At 40.7% G+C, this 12,500-nt stretch overlaps 1 protein-coding gene across 2 annotated transcripts in view; it reads left to right on the top strand.

The window, feature by feature from the left end:
- chchd3a (coiled-coil-helix-coiled-coil-helix domain containing 3a) overlaps positions 1-12,500 on the top strand; it is a 200,953-nt gene that overhangs the window by 99,595 nt on the left and 88,858 nt on the right. The window lies entirely within an intron of this gene.

Below are 12,500 nucleotides of genomic sequence, written 5' to 3' on the forward strand. Positions count from 1 at the left end.
GTAAGAGAAACAGTCTGCACCACACATTACTGGGACAAGTGGACAACTGTCTGAATATGTACGCACGTGCCACATTTAACATTATGGGAGACATCAAAATGCATTTGATATATTAAATTATTAATAATTCAAACTATTCTACCTATTGATCTCTATTATGCAATACATCATTCCACAGCTCTATCTTCCACATGTCTTCTTTCCATATAGAAATGCATTCCATTCTTTCCATGCAAAGACACATGGTTATTTTTCTCATAACTGCATAAAAACCAATATGTAATACACGATGATGGCACTACAGTATAATGCTTTATTTTGGTGGTGTCACTGTTGCTCAGTATCATCATTACAACCCCTCTCTTATATTCATGGATTTCTGTTTCAACTTGTTTTCTCTCCTCAGAGGTCTAGTGTATAGTCAAATGATAAAATCCATTCCGTATGACATTGTGCCAAAGACTGCTTTTGTTTGGGAGGAAAAGCTGATACCAACACATCTTTAAAAGCCCAACACCCGGAGATAATATACTGTAAGCACAGTGAAATAGCAGTTGAGATAATATAAGCACAGTGAAATAGCAGTTGAGATAATATAAGCACAGTGAAATAGCAGTTGAGATAATATAAGCACAGTGAAATAGCAGTTGAGATAATATAAGCACAGTGAAATAGCAGTTGAGATAATATAAGCACAGTGAAATAGCAGTTGAGATAATATAAGCACAGTGAAATAGCAGTTGAGATAATATAAGCACAGTGAAATAGCAGTTGAGATAATATAAGCACAGTGAAATAGCAGTTGAGATAATATAAGCACAGTGAAATAGCAGTTGAGATAATATAAGCACAGTGAAATAGCAGAGATAATATACGCACAGTGAAATAGCAGAGATAATATAAGCACAGTGAAATAGCAGTTGAGATAATATAAGCACAGTGAAATAGCAGAGATAATATAAGCACAGTGAAATAGCAGTTGAGATAATATAAGCACAGTGAAATAGCAGTTGAGATAATATAAGCACAGTGAAATAGCAGAGATAATATAAGCACAGTGAAATAGCAGAGATAATATAAGCACAGTGAAATAGCAGAGATAATATAAGCACAGTGAGATAATATAAGCACAGTGAAATAGCAGAGATAATATAAGCACAGTGAAATAGCAGAGATAATATAAGCACAGTGAGATAATATAAGCACAGTGAAATAGCAGAGATAATATAAGCACAGTGAAATAGCAGTTGGGTCCTAGTCTGCATTATGCACTATTAGCAAAGAGCAATCCGGACCAGACACTAGCAAAGAGCAGATACCAGTGGTTCTCAAATGGTGGTCCGCGGGTCCGTGGTACTTTGCCAGGGGGTCCGCGAAAAGTTTTCAGGTAAAAAAAAAAAAAAAAAATCTACATGTTACTTATTCCTTCTCAAACTACTTCCTACATGGTGCTAGTCTATCAAAATATCTTGGCTGTCATTGATTGTGTTGCATAGTGGTTTTCTGTACTGTTGACAAATTGTGATATTGTAAGTCGCTTTGGACAAAACAAAAGCGTCTGCTAAATGACGTAATGTAAATGTAATGTAATAATAAAAAATATATATATATATTTTTTGCTAAATCTTCATAGTTCAACGAAAATAGTTTATGCTTTAAATCTAAAATGGTTCATGGATTACATTCTAATAACAAACCTATCAAATTAAAAGTCAAGCACGTTACCGTGGAAACAATTAAGCTTAGCCCAAAATCACAAATCAGAATGAGGGGGTCCCCGGTATATTTTTATGCCTCCGCCGGCGATAGCCAGGCCGGAGGCATTATGGATCCGGGTTGTCCGTCCGTACGGCCGTACGTCCGTCCGTACGGCCGTACGACGGAATTTAATCAAACTTGTCTCAAACATCGACTTGGACTCAAGGATGAACTGATTAGATTTTGGTGGTCAAAGGTCAAAGGTCAAGGTCACTGTGACCTCTCGAATGCCATTTTCAAGCTTGTTAACGCGATATCTCAGGAATGCCTTGACGGAATTTAATCAAACTTGTCTCAAACATCGACTTGGACTCAAGGATGAACTGATTACATTTTGGTGGTCAAAGGTCAAGGTCACTGTGACCTCTCGAACGCCATTTTCCAGCTTGTTAACGCGATATCTCATGAATACCTTGACGGAATTTCATCAAATTTGCCTCAAACATCTACTTAGACTCAAGGATGAACTGATTACATTTTGGTGGTCAAAAGTCAAAGGTCAAGGTCACTGTCACCTCTCGAACGCCATTTTCAAGCTTGTTAACGTGATATCTCAGGAATGCCTTGACGGAATTTAATCTAACTTGTCTCAAACATCGACTTGGACTCAAGGATGAACTGATTAAATTTTGCTGGTCAAAGGTCAAAGGTCATGGTCACTGTGACCTCTCAAACGCCATTTTCCAGCTTGTTAACGCGATATCTCACGAATGCCTTGACGGACTTTCATCAAATTTGCCTCAAACATCGCCTTAGACTCAAGGATGATCTGATTAGATTTTGGTGGTCAAAGGTCAAAGGTCAAGGTGAGCTCTCGAACGCCATTTTCAAGCTTGTTAACGCGATATCTCAGGAATGCCTTGACGGAATTTAATCAAACTTGTCTCAAACACCGACTTGGACTCAAGGATGAACTGATTACATTTTGGTGGTCAAAGTTCAAGGTCGCTGTGACCTCTCACACACCCAATTTCCAAGCTCTGTAACGCAACATCACAGGAGCGCCTTGACGGAATCTCTTCCAATTTGCCTCAAATGGCGATTTGGACCCCAGAATGAACTAATGGCGGAGGCATAAGTCCGCGTTGCGGTCGTTCTAGTCTATCTTGTAAGGGGTCCTTGGCTGAAAAACATTTGAGAACCTCTGGACAAAGTACAAGCATGAACTTTGATGGATTTGTTCAAACTTGGTGATGAATGGTAATCAAATTCTCTCCAGAGTAAAGTCCCTACCATGTGTGTGTTAATGTCTTGCTTTTTGCTTTTTGCTTTTTGTGTTGGTCTAAGTTGACATAAGTACATGTAATAAATATGAAGAGAGCATAATACAATGGAATGGGGAATCCCCATCCCCAGGTGAGTTCAAAGACAGCTTTTCCATTTTATGTGGACAATTTGATTCTATTCACTTATCAATACAGAGGATATGATGTTGCTATTCCTTGTGCCATTGATGACCAATTCTGAGTTTAACAGAATGAGATACTACCATTCTCAAATGATAGAAAACATCAGCTGAGGCTATACTGTCATAAATCTACTACAGTAGTATATACGTATAAAATAGCAACATTCATATTTCATGGTGAGTGTTGGCAAGTCGTTGGGGTTAATATCAAGTCTATTCTACATTAGTGCCTGGTTTGATCAATATCCATATTGCCTTTTGCCAATGAATGATTCATTTTTACATTCATTATGATTATCTTACTATGCTGTTTTTCATATTTTCTTATTTCTTATGCAGTTTTTATTCAGATTTCCCCAGTGGCTTCATTGTATTCCTCTGACCAAAAGTATATAGTTTAGCCTTTCAAAGTTAAAACTAACTGCTGCATTATACATTCAGTGAGCACGGTGATGATATCTCTATTTTCAAGAATGTATGTCACATGCTGCAGTTCAAGCTGCCGCCTGGGGAAAACCTTTCATAATGCAATACATTGTACACTGTTCTCTTCACGCACACACTGGTCCACAGAGGCACACATAAACACACATGTCAGTGTGCACACAAACACACACAAGCAGGTACACAGGTTTGTGCACACAACCCCAGCCGACATATAGACCTGGCTACCACTGGGCTCAGCCAAACTACACATCAAAGAACTGCTCCCGAAGAAATGTCACATTTCTTCTTGCTTTCTATCCCATTCTCCCACTGTTATATTCTTATTTTCATCCTCTGAGAGAAACTCCCCGTGCTTTTCACAGTGTGGTCCCTCTCTCTCTCTCTCTCTCTCTCTCTCTCTCTCTCTCTCTCTCTCTCTCTCTCTCTCTCTCTCTCTTTTGCTCTGTGCCTCTTGTTTTTTTCTCTCCTCCCTCCATTCCTCCACCGGAAGGATAAAGGGTTAAATCTTCCCCATCGCAGTGTGTGTCCTCCTGTCCCTGAAAATGACACTACCCCACTGTTTGCTGTCATACCAGTGTCCTATAGAGGGGGACAAGGGTCAACCACGTTGCTTAGCCCACTTCAAAGGGCAGCTGCATGCTGGTCCCAGTGAGAGATGGGGACCGGGGTCAAATGCCCTGTTAAAGTGTGTTGAAAACGATGCCCTCACGCTGTTCTGCAATCATAAGTGTGCCTAGGGAGGATACAATGCCCTATTTATGTGCTTAAAATGACACCTACATGCTGAGAAGGAGTTTTGTTCCCCTTGGAGGGTGCCAGAATCTAATGCCCTTTTTTAATGGAAGTAAAATCAGGGATGCAAACTAGTCACCTTTTCCATCCCAAAATAGGACAGACAATAGGATTTCTGAGTGGTTTTGTGTCTGTCCTGGTATCTGTCACGTGAGTTTGCATCGCTAAAAATGGAAGGTTCACACCATTTCCAGCAAGATGTGCGTTCTGGCAGAGGAAGACTTCTCTTTACATATGTGTCTCCTCTAAAGCTAACAAACACAAGGCTGGCAGAGGAAGACTCTTCTCTTTACATATGTGTCTCCTCTAAAGCTAACAAACACAAGGCTGGCAGAGGAAGACTCTTGTCTTTACATATGTGTCTCCTCTAAAGCTAACATAAACACAAGGCTGGCAGAGGAAGACTTCTCTTTACATATGTGTCTCCTCTAAAGCTAACATAAACACAAGGCTGGCAGAGGAAGACTCTTGTCTTTACATATGTGTCTCCTCTAAAGCTAACATAAACACAAGGCTGGCAGAGGAAGACTCTTGTCTTTACATATGTGTCTCCTCTAAAGCTAACATAAACACAAGGCTGGCAGAGGAAGACTTCTCTTTACATATGTGTCTCCTCTAAAGCTAACATAAACACAAGGCTGGCAGAGGAAGACTCTTCTCTTTACATATGTGTCTCCTCTAAAGCTAACATAAACACAAGGCTGGCAGAGGAAGACTTCTCTTTACATATGTGTCTCCTCTAAAGCTAACATAAACACAAGGCTGGCAGAGGAAGACTCTTCTCTTTACATATGTGTCTCCTCTAAAGCTAACATAAACACAAGGCTGGCAGAGGAACACTCTTCTCTTGACATAATGTATGTGTCTCCTCTAAAGCTAACATAAACACAAGGCTGGCAGAGGAACACTCTTCTCTTTACATATGTGTCTCCTCTAAAGCTAACATAAACACAAGGCTGGCAGAGGAACACTCTTCTCTTTACATAATGTATGTGTCTCCTCTAAAGCTAACATAAACACAAGGCTGGCAGAGGAAGACTCTTCTCTTTACATATGTGTCTCCTCTAAAGCTAACATAAACACAAGGCTGGCAGAGGAAGACTCTTCTCTTTACATATGTGTTTCCTCTAAAGCTAACATAAACACAAGGCTGGCAGAGGAAGACTCTTCTCTTTACATATGTGTCTCCTCTAAAGCTAACATAAACACAAGGCTGGCAGAGGAAGACTATTCTCTTTACATATGTGTAAAGCTAACATAAACACAAGGCTGGCAGAGGAAGACTCTTCTCTTTACATATGTGTCTCCTCTAAAGCTAACATAAACACAAGGCTGGCAGAGGAAGACTCTTCTCTTTACATATGTGTTTCCTCTAAAGCTAACATAAACACAAGGCTGGCAGAGGAAGACTCTTCTCTTTACATATGTGTCTCCTCTAAAGCTAACATAAACACAAGGCTGGCAGAGGAAGACTCTTCTCTTTACATATGTGTCTCCTCTAAAGCTAACATAAACACAAGGCTGGCAGAGGAAGACTCTTCTCTTTACATATGTGTCTCCTCTAAAGCTAACAAACACAAGGCTGGCAGAGGAAGACTTCTCTTTACATATGTGTCTCCTCTAAAGCTAACATAAACACAAGGCTGGCAGAGGAAGACTCTTCTCTTTACATATGTGTCTCCTCTAAAGCTAACATAAACACAAGGCTGGCAGAGGAAGACTCTTCTCTTTACATATGTGTCTCCTCTAAAGCTAACATAAACACAAGGCTGGCAGAGGAACACTCTTCTCTTTACATATGTGTCTCCTCTAAAGCTAACATAAACACAAGGCTGGCAGAGGAAGACTCTTCTCTTTACGTGTCTCCTCTAAAGCTAACATAAACACAAGGCTGGCAGAGGAAGACTTCTCTTTACATATGTGTCTCCTCTAAAGCTAACATAAACACAAGGCTGGCAGAGGAAGACTCTTCTCTTTACATATGTGTCTCCTCTAAAGCTAACATAAACACAAGGCTGGCAGAGGAAGACTCTTCTCTTTACATATGTGTCTCCTCTAAAGCTAACATAAACACAAGGCTGGCAGAGGAAGACTCTTCTCTTTACATATGTGTCTCCTCTAAAGCTAACATAAACACACGGCTGGCAGAGGAAGACTCTTCTCTTTACATATGTGTCTCCTCTAAAGCTAACATAAACACAAGGCTGGCAGAGGAAGACTCTTCTCTTTACATATGTGTCTCCTCTAAAGCTAACACAAACACAAGGCTGGCAGAGGAAGACTCTTCTCTTTACATATGTGTCTACTCTAAAGCTAACATAAACACAAGGCTGGCAGAGGAAGACTCTTCTCTTTACATATGTGTCTCCTCTAAAGCTAACATAAACACAAGGCTGGCAGAGGAAGACTCTTCTCTTTACATATGTGTCTCCTCTAAAGCTAACATAAACACAAGGCTGGCAGAGGAACACTCTTCTCTTTACATATGTGTCTCCTCTAAAGCTAACATAAACACAAGGCTGGCAGAGGAACACTCTTCTCTTCACATGTGTCTCCTCTAAAGCTAACATAAACACAAGGCTGGCAGAGGAAGAATCTTCTCTTTACATATGTGTCTCCTCTAAAGCTAACATAAACACAAGGCTGGCAGAGGAAGACTCTTCTCTTTACATATGTGTCTCCTCTAAAGCTAACATAAACACAAGGCTGGCAGAGGAAGACTCTTCTCTTTACATATGTGTCTCCTCTAAAGCTAACATAAACACAAGGCTGGCAGAGGAAGAATCTTCTCTTTACATATGTGTCTCCTCTAAAGCTAACATAAACACAAGGCTGGCAGAGGAACACTCTTCTCTTCACATGTGTCTCCTCTAAAGCTAACATAAACACAAGGCTGGCAGAAGAAGACTCTTCTCTTTACATATGTGTCTCCTCTAAAGCTAACATAAACACAAGGCTGGCAGAGGAAGACTCTTCTCTTTACATATGTGTCTCCTCTAAAGCTAACATAAACACAAGGCTGGCAGAGGAAGACTCTTCTCTTCACATGTGTCTCCTCTAAAGCTAACATAAACACAAGGCTGGCAGAGGAAGACTCTTCTCTTTACATATGTGTCTCCTCTAAAGCTAACACAAACACAAGGCTGGCAGAGGAACACTCTTCTCTTTACATATGTGTCTCCTCTAAAGCTAACATAAACACAAGGCTGGCAGAGGAAGACTCTTCTCTTTACATATGTGTCTCCTCTAAAGCTAACATAAACACAAGGCTGGCAGAGGAAGACTCTTGTCTTTACATATGTGTCTCCTCTAAAGCTAACATAAACACAAGGCTGGCAGAGGAAGACTCTTCTCTTTACATATGTGTCTCCTCTAAAGCTAACATAAACACAAGGCTGGCAGAGGAAGACTCTTCTCTTTACATATGTGTCTCCTCTAAAGCTAACATAAACACAAGGCTGGCAGAGGAAGACTCTTGTCTTTACATATGTGTCTCCTCTAAAGCTAACATAAACACAAGGCTGGCAGAGGAAGACTCTTCTCTTTACATATGTGTCTCCTCTAAAGCTAACATAAACACAAGGCTGGCAGAGGAAGACTTCTCTTTACATATGTGTCTCCTCTAAAGCTAACATAAACACAAGGCTGGCAGAGGAAGACTCTTCTCTTTACATATGTGTCTCCTCTAAAGCTAACATAAACACAAGGCTGGCAGAGGAAGACTCTTCTCTTTACATATGTGTCTCCTCTAAAGCTAACATAAACACAAGGCTGGCAGAGGAAGACTCTTGTCTTTACATATGTGTCTCCTCTAAAGCTAACACAAACACAAGGCTGGCAGAGGAAGACTCTTGTCTTTACATATGTGTCTCCTCTAAAGCTAACACAAACACAAGGCTGGCAGAGGAAGAATCTTCTCTTTACATATGTGTCTCCTCTAAAGCTAACATAAACACAAGGCTGGCAGAGGAAGACTCTTCTCTTTACATATGTGTCTCCTCTAAAGCTAACATAAACACAAGGCTGGCAGAGGAAGACTCTTCTCTTTACATATGTGTTTCCTCTAAAGCTAACATAAACACAAGGCTGGCAGAGGAAGACTCTTCTCTTTACATATGTGTCTCCTCTAAACTAACATAAACACAAGGCTGGCAGAGGAAGACTCTTCTCTTTACATATGTGTCTCCTCTAAAGCTAACATAAACACAAGGCTGGCAGAGGAAGACTCTTGTCTTTACATATGTGTCTCCTCTAAAGCTAACACAAACACAAGGCTGGCAGAGGAAGACTCTTGTCTTTACATATGTGTCTCCTCTAAAGCTAACATAAACACAAGGCTGGCAGAGGAAGACTCTTCTCTTTACATATGTGTCTCCTCTAAAGCTAACATAAACACAAGGCTGGCAGAGGAAGACTCTTCTCTTTACATATGTGTCTCCTCTAAAGCTAACACAAACACAAGGCTGGCAGAGGAAGAATCTTCTCTTTACATATGTGTCTCCTCTAAAGCTAACATAAACACAAGGCTGGCAGAGGAAGACTCTTCTCTTTACATATGTGTCTCCTCTAAAGCTAACATAAACACAAGGCTGGCAGAGGAAGACTCTTCTCTTTACATATGTGTTTCCTCTAAAGCTAACATAAACACAAGGCTGGCAGAGGAAGACTCTTCTCTTTACATATGTGTCTCCTCTAAACTAACATAAACACAAGGCTGGCAGAGGAAGACTCTTCTCTTTACATATGTGTCTCCTCTAAAGCTAACATAAACACAAGGCTGGCAGAGGAACACTCTTCTCTTTACATATGTGTCTCCTCTAAAGCTAACATAAACACAAGGCTGGCAGAGGAACACTCTTCTCTTTACATATGTGTCTCCTCTAAAGCTAACATAAACACAAGGCTGGCAGAGGAAGACTCTTCTCTTTACGTGTCTCCTCTAAAGCTAACATAAACACAAGGCTGGCAGAGGAAGACTCTTCTCTTTACATGTGTCTCCTCTAAAGCTAACATAAACACAAGGCTGGCAGAGGAAGAATCTTCTCTTTACATATGTGTCTCCTCTAAAGCTAACATAAACACAAGGCTGGCAGAGGAAGACTTCTCTTTACATATGTGTCTCCTCTAAAGCTAACATAAACAAAAGGCTGGCAGAGGAACACTCTTCTCTTTACATTTGTGTCCCCTCTAAAACTAACATAAACACAAGGCTGGCAGAGGAACACTCTTCTCTTTACATATGTGTCTCCTCTAAAGCTAACATAAACACAAGGCTGGCAGAGGAAGACTATTCTCTTTACATATGTGTCTCCTCTAAAGCTAACATAAACACAAGGCTGGCAGAAGAAGACTCTTCTCTTTACATGTGTCTCCTCTAAAGCTAACATAAACACAAGGCTGGCAGAGGAAGACTCTTGTCTTTACATATGTGTCTCCTCTAAAGCTAACATAAACACAAGGCTGGCAGAGGAACACTCTTCTCTTTACATGTGTCTCCTCTAAAGCTAACATAAACACAAGGCTGGCAGAGGAAGACTCTTGTCTTTACATATGTGTCTCCTCTAAAGCTAACATAAACACAAGGCTGGCAGAGGAACACTCTTCTCTTTACATATGTGTCTCCTCTAAAGCTAACATAAACACAAGGCTGGCAGAGAAAGACTCTTGTCTTTACATATGTGTCTCCTCTAAAGCTAACATAAACACAAGGCTGGCAGAGGAAGACTCTTCTCTTTACATATGTGTCTCCTCTAAAGCTAACATAAACACAAGGCTGGCAGAGGAAGACTCTTCTCTTTACATATGTGTCTCCTCTAAAGCTAACATAAACACAAGGCTGGCAGAGGAAGACTCTTCTCTTTACATATGTGTCTCCTCTAAAGCTAACATAAACACAAGGCTGGCAGAGGAAGACTCTTCTCTTTACATATGTGTCTCCTCTAAAGCTAACATAAACACAAGGCTGGCAGAGGAAGACTCTTCTCTTTACATATGTGTCTCCTCTAAAGCTAACATAAACACAAGGCTGGCAGAGGAAGACTCTTATCTTTACATATGTGTCTCCTCTAAAGCTAACATAAACACAAGGCTGGCAGAGGAAGACTTCTCTTTACATATGTGTCTCCTCTAAAGCTAACATAAACACAAGGCTGGCAGAGGAACACTCTTCTCTTTACATATGTGTCTCCTCTAAAGCTAACATAAACACAAGGCTGGCAGAGGAAGACTTCTCTTTACATATGTGTCTCCTCTAAAGCTAACATAAACACAAGGCTGGCAGAGGAACACTCTTCTCTTTACATATGTGTCTCCTCTAAAGCTAACATAAACACAAGGCTGGCAGAGGAAGACTTCTCTTTACATATGTGTCTCCTCTAAAGCTAACATAAACACAAGGCTGGCAGAGGAAGACGCTTCTCTTTACATATGTGTCTCCTCTAAAGCTAACATAAACACAAGGCTGGCAGAGGAAGACTCTTCTCTTTACATATGTGTTTCCTCTAAAGCTAACATAAACACAAGGCTGGCAGAGGAAGACTCTTCTCTTTACATATGTGTCTCCTCTAAAGCTAACATAAACACAAGGCTGGCAGAGGAACACTCTTCTCTTTACATATGTGTCTCCTCTAAAGCTAACATAAACACAAGGCTGGCAGAGGAAGACTCTTCTCTTTACGTGTCTCCTCTAAAGCTAACATAAACACAAGGCTGGCAGAGGAAGACTTCTCTTTACATATGTGTCTACTCTAAAGCTAACATAAACACAAGGCTGGCAGAGGAAGACTCTTGTCTTTACATATGTGTCTCCTCTAAAGCTAACATAAACACAAGGCTGGCAGAGGAAGACTCTTCTCTTTACATATGTGTCTCCTCTAAAGCTAACATAAACACAAGGCTGGCAGAGGAAGAATCTTCTCTTTACATATGTGTCTCCTCTAAAGCTAACATAAACACAAGGCTGGCAGAGGAAGACTTCTCTTTACATTTGTGTCTCCTCTAAAGCTAACATAAACACAAGGCTGGCAGAGGAACACTCTTCTCTTTACATATGTGTCTCCTCTAAAGCTAACATAAACACAAGGCTGGCAGAGGAAGACTCTTGTCTTTACATATGTGTCTCCTCTAAAGCTAACATAAACACAAGGCTGGCAGAGGAACACTCTTCTCTTTACATATGTGTCTCCTCTAAAGCTAACATAAACACAAGGCTGGCAGAGGAAGACTATTCTCTTTACATATGTGTCTCCTCTAAAGCTAACATAAACACAAGGCTGGCAGAAGAAGACTCTTCTCTTTACATGTGTCTCCTCTAAAGCTAACATAAACACAAGGCTGGCAGAGGAAGACTCTTCTCTTTGACATATGTGTCTCCTCTAAAGCTAACATAAACACAAGGCTGGCAGAGGAACACTCTTCTCTTCACATGTGTCTCCTCTAAAGCTAACATAAACACAAGGCTGGCAGAAGAAGACTCTTCTCTTTACATGTGTCTCCTCTAAAGCTAACATAAACACAAGGCTGGCAGAGGAAGACTCTTCTCTTTGACATATGTGTCTCCTCTAAAGCTAACATAAACACAAGGCTGGCAGAGGAACACTCTTCTCTTCACATGTGTCTCCTCTAAAGCTAACATAAACACAAGGCTGGCAGAGGAAGACTCTTGTCTTTACGTATGTGTCTCCTCTAAAGCTAACATAAACACAAGGCTGGCAGAGGAAGACTTGTCTTTACATATGTGTCTCCTCTAAAGCTAACATAAACACAAGGCTGGCAGAGGAAGACTCTTCTCTTTACATATGTGTCTCCTCTAAAGCTAACATAAACACAAGGCTGGCAGAGGAAGACTCTTCTCTTTACATATGTGTCTCCTCTAAAGCTAACATAAACACAAGGCTGGCAGAGGAAGACTCTTCTCTTTACATATGTGTCTCCTCTAAAGCTAACATAAACACAAGGCTGGCAGAGGAAGACTCTTGTCTTTACATATGTGTCTCCTCTAAAGCTAACACAAACACAAGGCTGGCAGAGGAAGACTCTTGTCTTTACATATGTGTCTCCTCTAAAGCTAACACAAACACAAGGCTGGCAGAGGAAG

The sequence above is a fragment of the Poromitra crassiceps genome (genome assembly GCF_964638095.1).
Source record: "Poromitra crassiceps genome assembly, chromosome: 2".
Lineage (NCBI taxonomy): Eukaryota > Metazoa > Chordata > Actinopteri > Beryciformes > Melamphaidae > Poromitra > Poromitra crassiceps.